Source organism: Phasianus colchicus, chromosome 22 (genome assembly GCF_987193195.1).
Source record: "Phasianus colchicus chromosome 22, bPhaCol1.hap1.1, whole genome shotgun sequence".
In the NCBI taxonomy this organism is placed as follows: domain Eukaryota; kingdom Metazoa; phylum Chordata; class Aves; order Galliformes; family Phasianidae; genus Phasianus; species Phasianus colchicus.
The window spans coordinates 6,788,936-6,806,511 of record NC_143457.1 but is presented as its reverse complement, the minus strand read 5'-3'; the positions used below and the strand labels follow the sequence as shown (position 1 = coordinate 6,806,511).

The 17,576-nt window shown below is 50.0% G+C and overlaps 1 long non-coding RNA gene across 1 annotated transcript; it reads left to right on the top strand.

Moving 5' to 3' along the window:
• Positions 1-15,191: 15,191 nt before the first annotated feature.
• LOC116242632 (uncharacterized) lies at positions 15,192-17,104 on the top strand. Its single transcript, XR_004169784.2, has 2 exons — positions 15,192-15,326; positions 16,554-17,104. It is a non-coding gene; the product is annotated as an uncharacterized LOC116242632 (long non-coding RNA).
• Positions 17,105-17,576: the final 472 nt, after the last annotated feature.

Sequence of the window (17,576 nt, the reverse complement as noted above, 5' to 3'; positions counted from 1 at the left end):
TCCATCTTCCCCATGGGGTGGGCATAGGGAGGTGGGCACTACGAGAGCTGCTCTTGGTCCCACATCCCAATCGTAGTGACTGGGCACGGCCCCACTTCTCCCCAGCTCCTGAGCCTTAGAGGTTTGGGATCGCCGCTTCCAGCCCCAGTTCCTTGCTGGGAGTGGACGTTTCGTGCCTCTCCTGGATCCGTCTCACCAACCTGTTGTCATTCTGATGCACGGACACAGCTGGGAGCACTTCACGTCGGCACGTTGCGCTCGTGTGGAGACGCCGGCAGATGAGACAGCATCTGTCAGACAGAAGATGGGGAATTTAGCTTTAAAAGAGCAGTGTCAGTTCACATCTTTGCAATCCAAATATTTAAGAACAGAGCTAACGCTTGCAACCGAACGCAGCTCCTTCAGAGACATCCCCAGCCTGACTGAAGGAGGAACTGGGTGAAAATACCACTCTGGGCTGGGTCCCCATGGAGGGGTCCAAAGTCGGCTGTGGCTCCTTGTGCTTCTGCCTGTTGGATCCCACAGATGAAACTGAGCAAATCCAGGCTCCACTTCAGTATTCCTGTTGCTTGCAGCACGTCTATGAGCTATTCATCTGTAACATTTGTAGGCCTATTAAGACGGAAATACAATTTCATAGCCACAGATAAGAGATTAGACAGATCAATTTCTCCTCACAAAACGAGCTGTGGAGGAAAAAAAAAATCACTTTCCTGATTGTGTTGTAGGAGATTTTTGTTCTCTTGGTTTATTGAGCCATGGTCCTGCTGCCAACTTCTCTGTCCGTGTTTTTATTACGAGAGCAAGAAATTCGCTGCATAAATCACACAGAATTGGCTACCGTCATCAAAAGATCATCCTCCATGTAAGAAACCTAATTCAGGCCCTTCCTGATGGAACGCACACAGAGAGATGCCTGCTTCCTGGTACAGAAGTGGTGAGTCCAAGCCCTGCATGCCATGGAAAGACTCAGATGACTCACAGAGCCTCAGCATCGTTACGGTTGGAAAAGACCCCTGAGCCCACCGAGTCCAAACGCCAACCCCTCCCCACCGCCTCCTCTGAGCCACGTCCCTCACTGCCACCCTGCCACGTCGAACACCTCCAGGGATGGAGACCCCACCAGTTCTCTGGGCAGCCCGTGTCAGTGCCATGAGCAGAGCCTTACCACGAATGTCCTGCATGGGCCATGCACGTGGTGGCTCTGCCCACAGACCCTGCACCCCTGCCCCGTCTCCCTGCTGCCCTGGCATCTGCTGGAGCGTGGCAAGCTGCCAGCTCTGGGAACCTTCTATCACGCTCTGCATGGCGGAGGGGGGAGAGCCGGAGGGGCTGTTACCATACGCATGACACACTGTGTTAGGTTTGGAGAAGAGAGGCTGTCAAAATATTTAGAGCCGGAGTTAAACTGAAACCGCTACATCCACAGATGGGGGAATTCTACACAATGGCTCTCAGGAAAATCAAATCCATGCAAAAAAAAAAAAAAAAAAAAAAAAAGAAAGAAAAAAAATGTACTGCTGCACTCGTACGAGCACGGGCAGAGCTGTCTCCCCGTGCATGCCGTGACTCACAGCTCACAGCATGCGGTGAGGGGCAGAATTGTGCTGGTTTCCTTGGCTCGGGAGACGTCACTGCAGCGTTCGCCCGGCTGGAGCACGGGAGGCAGGTGTGGAGAGCATCCATGAACCATGGGCTGCGGATGTGGGAAGGCATTGCCGAGGGATGCAGCAGCACCAAGGGCTCGGGGTGCAGGGCGCTGATCAGAGCCCCTTTCTGAGGGTAGGGATGGAGCAGGGACATCTCAGGGAGAGCGTCACCCTTGGTCCTCTTTAGAGGATGGGACTGAGACGTCCCCTGGGTGCCTCTGTGCTCCTCAAACCCACGCACGGCAGCTTTGAGCTGGAGAGATCCTGAATTATTTATAACCCGTTATCATCCCTCAGGTATTATTTGTGTAACCATTAGTTTCTGTAAAGTGTATGAAAGAAGCTGTAAAATATCAAGCATTTCCTCACTTCACTTTGGAGCTGCTCATTTCCCTGCCTGACTTACAGGCTCCAGCTCTGCTCCGTCCCGCTGCCAGCAGCGCTGCCAGCCCCAGCCCCAAGCAGAGCATCGCTCACAGGAGGGAGCTGGGAGCATTTGTCCTAATGAGATGAGCTCCTGGCTGGGCAGCAGTGGCTCTTATCAAGATAAATACATTAAAAAAAAAAAAAAATTATCTAGCAGTGTAATGAATTCAGTGCCTTTTAAATGTGACAGTGGCTAAAATACGTAGGCTGAAATGTCATCTGTAAATATCAGGGTTTTCTTCCTGCGCTGTCTCGCAATTTATTGCTCTCTCACTGCAGAGGGGTGCATGGTAGGGCTGGTTGTGGCACCCAGCAGCCCACGTCCCCATGTTCCTGCACCCCCAGGCCCACCAAAGGGGCAGGGATTGACTTAGCAAGGAAGGGATTGGACTTGGAGAGGGACAAACAGAACCATGCAGCCCAGCTGGCTGCCCAAGGGATGCACGCCTTGTAGGGGTTTTTGGATGCTAGCATATTTCTTTTCGTGTCCAAGTCAGCAAAACAAAACAGAATTACACATCAATGTAAATTTAGGGCCAACCAAAAGCAATAAAATAGAAACAAGAACGCAGACTGGAAAACAGCCCTCAAACCCACTTAGTGCAGACATGACAAGAGGCTCTGACAAGGCTTGAGAAATTACACCCAAAAACAAGCACTGTGGAAACCAAATGAACCATTCCAAGGACAAAAGATACCCCAAGCAAACTCACACTGATCCCAGGCATGGAATGAAAGCACAACATCACCATGGGCAGGTGTGATGGACACAGCTGTGGGAGCTGCCCTGTGCTGCAGGCACAGAACCTCTGTCCAGGGCATTTCTCTTTGGATAAAAAGCAGTTCCCTTGCTGTGCACTGTCTTTTTCCATACCTTTATTGTTGTTTGTATAAACCTCCCACTAGGTCTTCTCCTGCCTCAGGGCACCCAAAAGCTTCCAGCAAAACACAGCTTCTGAAATGCCCTCTTTGTACAAAAACTTCACACATTTATCTTCCCAGGAGTTCAGACGCCCAGCCCTGTGCCAACACATATATCTGCTGCTGCAGATTCCCAGCCACCTCTGGGAAAATGGTCTCTAGGGATGGAAATATTTTTCTCAGTGCTCTTTATAGAATGCCAGGAGAGTTTGGGAAGCTGCAGGCACGGTGTGGCAGTGCCATTTCCCCACTATCAAGGGGGTTCTGATAACACGAACTCTGCCTTCTCCTGCATCACAGAACCATAGAATCATTCAGGTTGGAAAAGACCACTTAAGATCACCGAGTCCAACCATCAACCCACACCCACCGTGCCCACCAACCACGTCCCCATCTCCACAGTTCTTGAAAACCTCCAGGGATGGTGATGGAAAATCACATCGTGAGGGTGAAGTGAGTTAGAGAAAAAGAGGAAATAGATGGAGATCTGCCCAGAGCATCAGTCCTCCTCCTGCAGCAACTCAGACATTCCTCGGTATGGGATGGGCACTGTGAGCCATTGCTGTGGGACAAGTGCTGCTGATGCAGAAATGCCATTTAGAGCGAGGCTGAGGAGCGAGGAGGCCCCAGCGGCAGGAGATAAAGATGCTGTGGCAGGGAATATAGATGCGCCTGTCAGTTTTAGAAAGGAGCAGCCTGAAATCAAAGGAAGAGACAGATAATAGCAGAAAGAGAGAGAGGCAGAGAGGAAACAGGCAGAGGAAGTGAAGAGGAACACAGAATATAGAGAAAACTGTAGAAACAACCGTATAAACACGATCAGTCATTACCAACACCAGGGTGTGCGGAGCTAATAAAGCAGAGAACAGTAATTAATTGCCTTTGACATGCCCCATGTCTTTTGGTGCAACATGTCCTGCATAGGTACCATTTATACAGAGACAGCTTTACAACACATCTTCCCACCCCCTCCCTGCCTGACACTGGTGTTTCTGCAAGGATCTTTCCCCTCTGCTGCCCGCCAGCTCCATGCCCTCACTGAGAGGTGGAAGGCAGCAAACCCCAGGAAAACCATCACAAAGCACCATAAAAAACAACGACCTTTGCAACTGTTCCAACTGCCCATAATACTCACAAGCCGTATCCAGGGCCCAGTGCAGCGCCGCTGGGATGCAGCATGGGCGCTCCGGCAGCAGAAGGTGCTTGGCTCATGCTCATGGGCTGCTTGCTGCCATTTCCCTTTTGCTGCTGGCTCCGTTGGCTCCCATGGGCAAGCTGTGGCTAATTACCAGGACAGGCTGCCAGTCACATCCTGGTGCTGGTTTTGGTAGGCGTGAGATGTGGTGCGTGGCGAGCTGCCCAGCTTGGTGAGGCAGTGCAGGGCTTCGGGGTCCTGAAAAATTCTGATTTTGCTATGATTTGGAGCTTGTCAAGTCAAAGAAACCTGGAAGCACAGAAGCTGCAATTGGTCATGCATTAGTTAGTCAGCCTCGAGAATATTTTCTCTCTGTTTGCATCTGCAGTATGGGAGCAAACCCCGTGGTCTGGATGAAGCAGGGCCATAATGGGTTGATGTCTCAGCATCGTCACCATAGAGCAGCACAAGAAAAATGTTGTAAATCGAACCCCATTCCAACCAAAGCCAGCAAATACACCCCTCCAGGGACTGATGGAGGTGACAAAAGGGTAATTGGAAACTTGAGCAGCAAAAGCCTCATTGGAAAGTTGAGCTGTTGTGGGTGGCATCCAAGGTTCAGCTGTGCTGGGTGTGCAAAGCTCCCGGTTTGGTGCCCACTTTGGAAGGATAAATGGGCTGCGGGGTCCGGAGGGCTGGTTGTGAAGTCTGTATGGGTTGGGATGGAGCAGGGTCAGGATGCTGCAGGCTTTGTGCAGCGTGACAGGAGTTGTCCTTCCAGGAGTGGCAGCTGGTACACAGTAAAAAAAAATGTAAAAAAAAAAAGAATGTTTTTCTTTCAGATTATTGAACCAACTGTAGTAAAAACTTGATGTTTAATATGCATGACCTGCTCCATACACTCCACTCTAATAAATTGGTGGAACATCTTGCACAGCTAAATCATCAGGGGGTGGATGGAACATTAGGGGCCAGTTGTAAATGCAAAGAAAAAAAAATCAAACCAGGCACATAAAATATGAACCAATTTTCTCATCTTGGCTAATAGATTTTAAATGGGAAATCTGATCATGGCTGAGCACCAAGAACATCAAAAGTTTGGGTTTTGCGAGGGTCCTACCTGGATCCATAAAGGAAGGTTGAAGTGGTGGATGTTCCCAGGAATGCAATCGAGAGCATTGGGCCCTTAATGGCTGTTACATTAAAAATCTGCTGCCAAGCATCACGCCTTTTAGAGCTCTCATTTGAAGGTGTGTTGTAGCTTGCTGCTTTCCTAATTACCTCGTATGTTCTGCATAATTTTTGTTTTTAATTTCAGACGGGAAAACACCATAAACTAGCTAATTAATTACTTTTTAACCCCAGCATGTCATCAAAGCACGTGGTTTGCTGCGTGTCCCTTCCCTCTGCAGGATGTGATCCTCTTAGTTTTCCTGTGCTCTCGTGTCTCATTGGAGATTTCCAGCTCGGAGTTCCTTGATTCCATGTGTTCCATATCCAACAGTCCTCATGTGAAAAGTGGGGCAAATTGATGGGTGTGGGGGGAAAAGGACACAAGGGGGACTCGGGGCACACAGGCAGGTGAACAACGTGCTTCTGGGCACACAGAGTGGGAAAGTACTTTTTCCTTTGTTTTTATAAGTCGCTCAAACTTGCATCAACTTAAAAAGCAAACAGGCAAAATGTAAACACTGGGATTTTCAAATTGGAATACGCTGATGAAAAAACAAATATTTATTTTCCTCTGCTATAATTCCTGTTGAATGCATGTTAATCAGGAGGAAGTGGAGCATTGGCTGTACTGCCAGAAGGAGACACAACGAGATGCACGCCTGGGCTGGGGATGAGGAGGGGAGCAGAGGCTGCTGGGGATGTGGTGCAGGAGAGCTGGAGGATGCTCACTGGGAGCTGAGCCCCACAGAAAGCACTGTGGGAAAACTTGGTGGGAACTGAAGGGTTGGGGGAAGGCTCAGGCTGCATCTCAGGGTTGCATGGTGCTCCCTACCCCTACCCCTCTTATTTTCCCTTGGAATCACACCTCCACATTCCCGCCCCTCCTGAGGAGCCCCAGTTTAGGATTTGGCCATTGGAGGTGCCTAAGCTGCTCAAGAGCCCCAGCACCTGCGCCCCTGTTTCAGTGCCTGTACCTTGCTGAGCTGTTGGCACCTCTCGCATCCCATCAATCATTTTTTCATACAGTTGGAAGATTACAGCTTCTTACTGCTACCTCCAGTCCAGCTTGTCGTGGGAAAACTCCGGGGAGAGATTCGCACAGATGTATTAAAGCTATCTAACACTTTCTCCATGGCAACTGGGACTGGTGCAAATCCCATAAGCCCTGCCTGGAGGCGGGATGAGAGCTCCTCCTGAATTCTTCCAGGCACCCAGATAATGGCAGATAGTAGGAAAACGTCTTCATTGGCTTGAGATGCCTCCCATCTGCAGTGCTCAGTAACGTCTGATTAATACTGAAACATTTCTCATGGATGAAATACTGGCGTCTGAAGCTCTGTGGTAACTTGCACTTCCCATCCTTTCTTTAGCTTGATCCAGTGAGCAGAGAAGAAGGGATGCAGGCGGAGAGCATGCCAGATCTCATATGAGAACATAATTATTTCAAAGCTATTCTTCATTTTACAACTTTTTTAGTTTCTGAGGCTGTCCCTTGTAGGGTAGGATGCCTCAAGGCAGGCAGAGGCTGGAGCCCTGCTGTGCACAGGGGGGCTCATCAAGGTTCACATGCGTGCATCTTGCAGAGGCCCCCACACCATCACCCCATGAACAGCCCTGGGTACAGAGATGATATCAGCCGGGCAAATGTCCTGCTATCTGAGAGAAAAAAAGTTGGTTAAACCACTGGAGATAATCTGCTGTTTTATTTTAACACCACATACCACTGAAAGTGGTAACCCAAACACCGGGCAGCCAAACCCTTTGAAGCCTGCCATGTCCAATCCATCATTAATCACTTAAATCTGGAATAATCTCTACAAGCATATTCCACTCCCTGCAAACACACCAGTGCCAACTTTCTCTAACACACCCCGTGTCAGGCAGCGATCACACCTTTGCTTCAGACAGCATTTCCCAGCAGTGATATTTAAACAATAATGGCCCCTATTTGGTGCAGTCACTTCTGTTTTAGATGAGTACAGCCTAATATGTAAGGGACTCAGAGTTTACAGAATGGCTTTGGTTTATGGCATATTTTCTTTCCAATGCTTGTTTTTAATAATCCCCATGAGGCGCTGCGTACTCCATTTGGGTTCCTAACCTCGTGCCACTGCAGCAAGCAAGAGAACGTCATTTTTCTTCCTCCCAAAACTTGGGGCTCAGCTCTGAAGGTTCTATGGAAAAGGAGCAAAACTTGAAAAGAAAATCTGGTACCTCCTCCCTGCAGATCAGCAGCACCTTGCTGAGCACTTTGCAAAGAGGGGGAACGTGCGTACGGGGAGCGCTCTTCACGCCCAAGGACTTAGCAGGCCAACATATGGCAGTTACTAAAAATCAGTAAATTACCTTCTACCACCCTTGTGAAGCAGACCTCGGGAAGGAAGATAAGCCTTCATGAATCTTTCCCTTATGATGAGGTTTCCATGATTAACGCAGTTTAAAAGGAGTGAGCTGGCTGCCAGGCACGGCGAAGGAACGCGGTGCTGTCGTGTGTAACGGAGTGTGGGCATGGGGAGGGTTGTGATACTGTCACTCCACCAGGAAAGGCTGAAACCCAAGTGAGAAGGCTGTGGGATCACCTAGAAAAACCCCTCCAGGAAGAGCTCCAGCCCTTCCTTATCACACCCAGACCCGCAGTTGCTCATCATTTGGCTGGAGGTGAGCGCTGCCCTGGGCACGGTGATGCTTGGCTTGCTGGGGATCCCATGGGCAGAGGCAGCCAAGCAGCCAAAAGCCCCACAACATGAACAGAGCTTACATCTCAGAGCACACTCTGACAATAAAGCATCAAATACAAGGCTGTCAAACTGACCCCCAGGTTTTACTGCTGTATGTACAAGTGAAGAAGGAATTTAACTGCTGCTACTGCATGCCATGTATAAGCAACTTCCAGAGACTTAGCTTGCAATCTATGTCAGACAAGCTCCTAATTTGTGCAAACACCTGGCGGTGTTTATTTTGGGCAGCACTCTCAGATGGTGCCGGTACCTCTAGAGATCTGGGAAGCACCGTGCTTTGGTACAAAGCCAATTATTCACCAACGTGTGAAGCTTTTCCTGCAGGAGTTTGCAGCCCTGGATCTTCATGTGTGCCAGCACCGGGAGCTCAGCTTTGCACATTCACAGCCATTGATGCCACGGAGCTGCAGGCAGTGCCAGGGCTCCCCAAGGCTTCTCCTTGCTTGGGTGGTGCATAGCACAAGCAAACAGGAGACAGAGCCCTGAAGGCCATCCTGCAAAGCACGGCTTGTTTTCTCTCTCACTGGCAAATGAGCTCAAAAGCAATTCGGTTTGGGAATTAGTGTCCATATACCCATGGCTGAGGCACCAAATGAGCAAGTAGAGGGAGGCTTTGTTGAGCTCAGGAATTTTGTTTTCCCTTGACTTCTTCAGCTGGTGACTCAGTGCCAACTCAATGCATCCGTCCTGCTGCTTCCAAGGACACTGCACAGAAAATGCTTTTTCTCCCCTGATGCTGTACATTAATCCTGCTTGTTTTCTTTATGCTTTCTCTGGTTCCCCCAGTTAGAGGGTGATTAAAAAGGAAAATAAGGAAATCTCAAGTGAAGAGCATTCAGCAGATCTCTGAACCAGACAGCAGCTTTTGTGGCACAAGGAGCAGCTCTGGCACCTTGTAACCTGGGCACCACAATGGTATATCCACAGTTCTGCCCTTCTCCCAGGAACACCTCTCACTCCATGCACACAGGTATGGCATTCCCCATCCTTCCACCAATCTGCAACAGCGGGGCCAAAACACGGGTCTAATGACTGAACACCAGAATATTAATGCTCACCATTTGGGGAGTATTTGGACATGCCACTTCCAATGAAGAATGGAATTAATTTCAGTTCCTGTAAGAGACAACCGAGGCGGTTTCCATTATTTTTCAGGAGCTGTCTGCCGACAGGTTGGAGCCCGCACTTACAGAAAGAAAAATGCTCCTCGCATACCTACTCCTGCTGAATTTATTTCTAGCTGGAGTTCATCATTTCCACTTACTTCCCTATATTTAGATTCCCTCTCAAAATATGTTTTGAGCAATGTCTTCAGTAAATAAACTGCCAGGGGCAATCCCATCAGTTCATTAAAGGCGTGTGCATGGCCCATGGGATCAGATTTTCTAATGGTTCAGATCAGGCTTCACTTTAGTGCCTGCACTGAAGTGATGGCTAATTGCGTCTCCTGGGGCTCTCGCCACTTCCAATCCTCACTACCTGATTGCAGCAGCTCATTAGTTTGCTTTTACAGATACGCACCTGTCACCTCCAGGCAGGGACAAGGAGCCATGTCCCACCCTGCCAGCAGGCCTGGCCATGGCTCCAGCGTTGTCCCCAACCCCTGTGCCCAGCTCCTTGTGAGCAATGCAGGTGTTGGCACAGAGCGTGGAAGCAGCCCATCTCCGTGCAGCAAGATGTGCAGCAGCCCTGCGGACACGCCGCGTAATTAAAGCTGACAAAAAACCCCAACCCAACACAGCTAATGGAAAGTGAGACACAGCAGTGACCCCTGGTACATGCTCCTTTTGTGTCAGGTGAGCGATAACCAGCCGGGCACGCTGCCCATTGCTTTCGTGCAAAGTACAGAAGTCACCTTCCGACAGAAGTCACGCTATTGCCTCCCTGCATACAGCGCTCTGTGTCTGCCTCTGCTGTCACCACAGTGCCAATTTGCTGAGCTGCATGAGCAGCACACCCTTAGGAGGCACAGAGAGATGTTTTGCTGGGCTCAGCATCCTCAGCCACAGCTCAGGGCTCGGCCTTCCCACTGAGCACCACCAGCAGCTGTGCGCTTTGCGTTGGGCTGCAGAGCAGCTCCCAGCCCCGCAAAGTCCATGGGTGGGTGGGTGGATGGATGGATGGATGGATGGGTGGGTGGGTGGGTGGGTGGATGGATGTGGAGCCCCTCTGCCCACACGCTGGTGGACACAATGCTGCTTTTCAAGGGCACACGGTGGTTCTTTTGTGGCGCTTCTTAAATTGATGCGCGACGCAGGTTTGGCCGCAGTAACTAGCTTTTCCCAAAATATCTTCCCTCTATCAGAGGTGCTCTATTTTTAGAGCTGCAAAGCATCACATTGACAAGTGCCAGGGTCAAAGCTTACCTTTAAACTTTCTGAAATTCATTTGGCCTTGTATAAGCATCTGTTGTTTTCAGCTGGCCGTTAGCCGTAACGATGTGCAATAACTCCAGCCCAGCTCCACACTGCCCCATGTCGCCGGGCACACAGTGGCACAAGGAAATGGCCATGCTGCTCTCACACGGACAAAACCCAGCGTCCTCTCTCACCATGAGCAGTTGACACATGTCTATGAAAGTGATCTATAATTTAAGCGCTCTCGCAGTGCGATCTCCAGGTGGGGAAATCACTGTTCTGTGACTTTTGTGTTGGAGATGGATGTGCTCAGGCAGTGCAATAACTCCCTGGGTGTCCGAGTCCTTTTCCCCCACTACAACAGAAGCAGAAGAATGGGGCAGGTTAATTGAATTATCGCAGATCTGAAGGCTGCTCAGTGGTGAAAATACAGCTGGACTCCAGCCTGAGCTGCAGGGCTACAGCATCCACACTGCAGTGCACTGAGCATGGTGTGCAAATCTAAAAACCCAGCAGCTCCATTGCTGGGAATAAAGGACATCATTGGCATGTTAAAACATCCAGGCTTACTGTGGCAACATTCTTCTTTTTCTTTTAACCTTCCAGTATGAATAATACGATGAAGCTCTCGACTGGTGATAGATTTTTAAAGATGGGATAGGGCTGCTTCCTCTCCCTGCCCCAAACCAATGCCTTCTGTCAAAGAAGTCAGGTTGGCCCTGCTCTGCTCTGCTCATCACGTTTGTGCTAATAACGATCAATAAAATAATGGTAATACATTTAGTGACTGATGTGGAATCCTGTTCCCCAGTAATGATCAGTGAGACATCAGAAGCCGTGCCTATCTGTTCCTATTTATGCTAATGGGATGAATGTGTCTATAATAATGCTCCTAATGATTTGTCCATTGCTCACAGTACAGTGTGGCAGTTTTCCTGTTTGCTGAAATTAAAACATCATCTCTGCAGGCTTATATTAACCAGATCCTGCATCTCTGCCTCCAGGAATGGGGAGTTGAGCTCATGGGTAAGACATTGCCACCCAGCTGGTCCTGCAGCCTGGGAGCGGGTGGTATCCCATTCAAATTACCTAGGGTAAGTGTAATTTTAAACAAAAATTGAAGGTAGAACAGCCCCCAGCTGCCAGCCATCACCCTGCCCCTGCACCAGGACACCACGTGCTTTGATTTCCACATCCACTAACACTTGTGGAAGTAATCTACTTGTAAGTAATGTACATAATCTACTTAGCATAAGTAATGCACTTCCCCTCATTTGCATGGGCAAGTGTTTATTAGTTTTTACTTTTATTATCTGTAATGCAAAAATATTCCGTGCAGCTCGAGACAAATTGCTTGCAGGATTTCATTAGCCAGGAAGTGCTGAGTGCTGGGCGCTCAGTTACAGCACTGCTCTGAGCTCTGGCACGTGTCATAATGATATGGAAAGCACTGCTGAGAGCTGTGCTACGGACATGGGATACGGCTCCATCACCACCAAATGACTGCGTAGTGCTACAACAGGTCCTGGCCCGGCTGCAGCCTCCGACACCTAAAAAATAGAGAAGTGAAGTGCTGAAAGCACAGCAGAGCTCGAGGTGTTGGGGAATGTATGTTATATATCAAGCACTGATGCTTCCATGTGTGCGTGGGAGCTGCGTCCCCGGGCTGAGCCGAGCAGCACGCCCAGCCCTCGCTCGTTAGCAAAGCTGCTCCATAATTAATAAGCTGCCATTGAACTGTTTCTGCCGACCTCACCTTGCATTTTCAGAAAACTGCCATCGCTTTTTGGTTAGTTCCACTCGGGGAAACAAGGGCTAATGCTTTCCTTGGAGCAGATGAATATTTACGATGTGCGTCTGCTGGTTGTGGAGAAGGGATTATTGCTCAGAGTCCCGCAGCTCCTCGCCCTTCCCAGCTCCTCTCCTGGGTCCCAGAGCCTGAAGGCACAGACATGTGGGTGGCCGGGGGCCTCCGTTCCCCCCTGCAGCTCAGGGGTTGAAGCTCTTTGCTCTCTTCCTCCCATACCCAAAACTCCTTCTCCAGGAACAGTTATCACAGTTTCAACTGAAAATGGCCACAGTTTGATAGGAGAAAATGCTCCTCCTGTCTGAAAGGCGTTCAGACAAAACACCTGTATTTACTGTGTGTACAACACCCGTAAAGATGTTATCAGGGCTCATTAGGAGAACAGGAGAGCTCTCCCTTTAAAACAAAGCCTGCTGCGGAGATGCACGATTGCTCTGTATCAGAACTGTTTCCCCATGTGCTGCTCAGTCAGCTCTCATCACCTCGCAGTGATGCTGGTGGGGATGTGGCACAGTGGGTCCCAGCTGCAGACACCCAACCGAGCGCTTCCCATCCCTCCAGCAATGCCACCACAGCTCTGTGTTGGCAGCAGTGCCCGGCTCACTGTGCAGCTCTGATCCGTGTCACCCCACGGGGCAGGAGCCTGAAACAGATCTGCAGTGCCTTCATTGTGCAGTAACCCAGCTGGGCACTCCTCATACCCCCTTGGCACGCAGCAGTCCCCCAAGGATGTCACCAAACAACAGGAACAAGGCGCTGGCAGTGACCTTCTTGTCATCATCTTGTCAGCGTCCTTGAGACACCGTAATGCCGCAGCAGTGATGGCAATGAAACCTGAGCTGAGAGATGCTCTCCTGATCTCCAACAGTGTGTGCCTGTCCCTTCGTTCTGCACTGCCCCCCTGTTCCAGGAATGAGTCCTCCTGCAGCCTCAGCTTTCTGCTGAAAGCAGATATTTTGACTTTGCTGTTTATTCTTGAGTTTTGGAAGTGTCTTCTGAGTGAATAATAAATTCACTTTTCTGAGGCAGCTGGCGATTCTCTCTAAAGCACAAGGTAGGCTAGAAAGCAAACATATTTGCTTTTGCTCTATTATGAAATAGTAGTAGCTGCAGCATTCGCTGGGAAAAATGTAATTACTGCACAAGTTCTCACAGGCCCTAATTAGCACATCGTTTAAGCATATGCTTAAAAACTTGTCTGCTCTGTGGCAGTTCAGTGCATTTTGAGCAGAGCTGTGCACGGGCTGATGGCAGCCAGCTGAATTGGGGCCGTGCCCTCCCAAACTCGCTCTGCTTTCTTCAAAGGCTGACATCTGCACACCTGGAAAGACAGCAGTTATTTCTGTCCCTGACACGACCAAGCGGTGCACAATAACAACGCGTCCCAGCCATCAAAAACAGAGGCAGCTGCTGGAGGGGTGCTCAGAGATGAGTGCTCCGGAGGAAATCCGTGGCCCCATTAGGGGCTGTGTGCTGTCTCAGAGCAGCACAGGATGAGTTTACCTTATTGCAGTGGAATAAGAGAGAAAAATCACTGAGCAGGTACAGCTGCATAACCAAACACGCAGAGCTGTGGCCTCGTCCATCCTCCATCGGGCACAGCCACCCAAAGACTGGATCCCATAACCCCAAGGACTGCAGCACGGGTGGGAGCCAAGCAAAGGAGCTGCTGTGGGGATGGAGGCGTGCAGACAGCCCCAGCTCCCCAGGGCATATTGGGGGTCCTGCAGCCCCACAGCACCCACTGAAGGGACTCAGCAGAGCGGAGCCAGAGCCACGTGTAAGCTCCTCTATTTACATAAGCTTTAGTTGTCTTATTTCTCGCACTGAGATACTCAGATGATGTACTCTTGTGTCAGTGCTTAAGTAGCTGAAATTTAATTCCTGACTTAATATTTCCCTGGGTGCTTATTTATAATGAACCAAAGAAAAAATATCGTCTTCCCCAGCGGAAGCAGAGCAGGCAGCTAATTGCAGGTACTCTTTGAAGCGCAGAATGAGAGTTCAGGAGGGCACAAATCCCCTCCCAGGGAACACAGAGCTCTGTGCTCATTGTGGGACGGGGCAGTGCCCCGTCTGGGGTCACCACGGTGACAATCCCAGCGCTCAGAAACCACATGCCTGTGGCTGGCAGTATATTCTGCCCATCCCCATCAGCACTCTGCAGATGTGACTTCTCCAAGAGTGAGAAGGCAGGGCGAGTTCTCCCCAGGAGCACAGCAGTGCTGAAATCACCACTTCTGCACGTGGAGCTGGGGACCCAGGGCTGCTTTGGGGTGGAAAACATTTCTGCATCTCGCAGTCATGAGGCTCTCTTTGAGCACAGTGGGGCTATGAGCCATGCTATGATCTGGGGATGGGGCAGTGCTGGTGCAGCTGTGCACACTCTGCTCCTGCCTGGCACAGAGCCCTTGGATGCATCAGTGTGTGTGCAGCTCCCGGAGCCACAGTGCACACTTCTGGGTGAAAACAGCTCTGAAATCAGCAGATAGAAAATTAAAAACTCCCCGGAGAGTTTGCCTGAATCTTTTGCTCTGTGTTCGGGAAGAACAGCAGCTGCTTGCACTCAGGAGACCCAGCTCTGTTCTCCAGAATAAATTCAGCATTGCCCTTTTCTACGCTGCATGTAGACTTGTTTTTCTCTCTCCTCCTTGGTTCCCCCACTCTGCCCCAATATAATGAGCACAGAGACCCCGAGTGCCACTTCCATACCCAGGGCAAGCTGAGGTTTGCACCAGGCACTGCTGTGCTCCTGTGCCTGTGGGGCTGGGACTCCAATGCCCCAGTGAGACCCTGCCACCTCCTCCCAGCTGTGTGACTGCAGGCTTCCCTACATTCTCTCCCTCTGCTCTTGGCATCTTGGCTCAGAATGCTTGGCTCTCCAACACCTGGGGCAATGTGGGCATCTGTATTGGCAATACAAAGTCACAGCCTGGAGCAGTGATGGAGCACCTGGTGAGAAGGCAGGGCCAGCCCAGAGGAGCTCAGGTGCATGCAGTGCTGCTGAGTGATGAAGGGTGAAGCCAGGATCCTCCCCTTCCCAGCCCTCATTTAAGGGTTGGCAGTGGAGGTGAAGGTATCTCTTGCTGGAGATCCCTGCATAGCTGAGGCCTTGTAAGGGTAAGTAGCTCTTTTCCTTCATTACTGCATGTGTCTGCTGCATCTGGGTTTGCTCTCATTTTCTGCAGCTGAGGACTTTACCACCCTGCTGCTATTGTGGTGCTTTCCATCCTATTATAGCATTGCTGGATATATAGAGGAACTATTTAGAAAATGTCTGATTATCCAAACTGATTGCAGTAGGTTTGAATTACAGAATGATGAGCAACAAGTTCACCTCAATCCCTCAGGCTAAAAAGTTATAATTAGTGCATGCACCATAAAACTAGCTTTTAATTAAATAAGCTTCAGAATGAAGGAGGTTTTATGAAGTCCCTCCCTTGCTTACACAATGAGGAGTGTGTGGAGGGCCTCTGTGGGGGACGCTGCAGTTCTCAAGCAGTGGAAGCATTAAAGAGAGTGTGAAAAAGAATGAAATAGCAAATGAAGCAGCAGAGCTCGTCCTGCTTGGGCAGCCACAGTGAGTGGATGGTTTTGAGCATGAGCAGCCAGGAGTGAGCTGGAAATATCACTTGTGTTGGTGTTCAGCAGCATTTCTGGCCCCGTTCTCCATGAGGGCCAACCAAGAGGCTCTCAGCACACCTCCAGAGCAGCCCAGCAATATGGCCCCTACCTGTTGCCTGCCTTGGAGCAGTCTGAGTTTATTCATGCAAAGCATATGTTGCTGTACCGAGTGTGGAAATGTCACCTCTCACAGATGGCTCTCCCTTGGGGCTTTGAGGAGGCTGTGGGAGAGAGGACATATGGCACCGAGCCCGTGGTGCTCACATGGGTGGGGAGGGGAAAGGGGAGCGACCCTGGTTCTGCCCATGGCACCCAAACCCAAGCAGGGCTGGGAAAGCATTGGTGCTGAGTGTTAGAGCAACCAGTGAACAATTGCTCCTGGAATATGTAATGAAAAGTGCGTTCTCATAACATCATGTTCTCCTTGAGAGAAGGACAAGGTCTGGCAGGTCTCACACCACTGATTGCTTCCACTCTGTCCCTGGCACGGCTCTGGGAGGGATGAGCCCCACTGTGGGCTGCCTCTGAGGGCTACAGAATCGGGGGAGGTTTACAAGTGAGAGGTGGCACCGTGCCTTAGTTGGTCAGGAGGAGTCAGGGAAGCTGGGCATCGCCAGTAGCTTGCATAGCTAGGAAAGCAAATGCTACTATTTCTCCTTAATATCCCAAGTTATCTGCAAGCACCATCGCAGTAATATTCTATAAATACCTCTGTTCTCACAGCCTCCCTCCCGACAGCACTGCCCACCAGAAGCCCACTCCTCTCTCCAGAGAAGAACACCATCCGCCAGTGCTGGCTTTCAGCTGCAAGAAATGGCACAACTAAAAAAACTGTGGTGATGCAACAGCACCCAAGGGGTTACAGCCACCCAATAAGCATTGCTTTACTCAAAGGAGAAAATGATATAAAAATCCTGCCAGCCTATTTCTATGACATTCCCCTTCTTTGGAGGGCAGCAATCAATGCTGAGGATCTGCACGACAATCAGTTCCTGTGAGATTGGGGGGATCTCTGCCTCTGCACTGAATGCTGAGCGAGTCTATAAATCCAGTTAGTCACACTTGCTGGATTACATTGGACCTTGCACTTATGCTTTTATTAACAAGATTGTTTACTATATAAGAAGCTTTATATAACTCTGAATCAGGCGTGATTTGTGTAACGGCACAGATGACGTGCATTGCCAGCCATCAGTTTTCCCTGTGCTCATGTTAACCTCCAGCTCCCAGCCTGTGCTTAAAAAATAAATAAAAACCTCACTAAGATAATTAAATAGCTGACTCTAATCCACTTTAGTGGTGCTGGGAGGTTTAAACCTAGCAGTTAGCTCTGATAACTCAGTGCTGCAGAGTGTTACGCTGCCCATCAGCAGAGCCACCAAAGCACTGGGATTGGGGTGACCCAGGTTGGCTGAGTGTGAGCAGCAGCAAAACTACTTTCTTGAACTTCCAGAAGGTGGGCTCTGATCTGTTCAGGGTGCTGGTAGCTCGGGTCCCTTGGGAGTCGCTTCTCAAGGGTAAATGGGTCCAGGAAGCCTGGATGCTCCTCAAGATGGAAATCCTAAAGGCAAGAACAGGCTGTCCCTGAGTGCTGTAAGGTGAGCCGTAGGGGAAGACAGCTGGTGTGGATGAGCTGGGAACTACTTTGAGACTCCGGGAGAAAAAGAGAGTCTGTGTCCCTGGAAGAAGGGACAGGCTGCTTGGGGGAATTACAAGGAAGTTCTAAGGTATGCAGGGAGGAAGCTA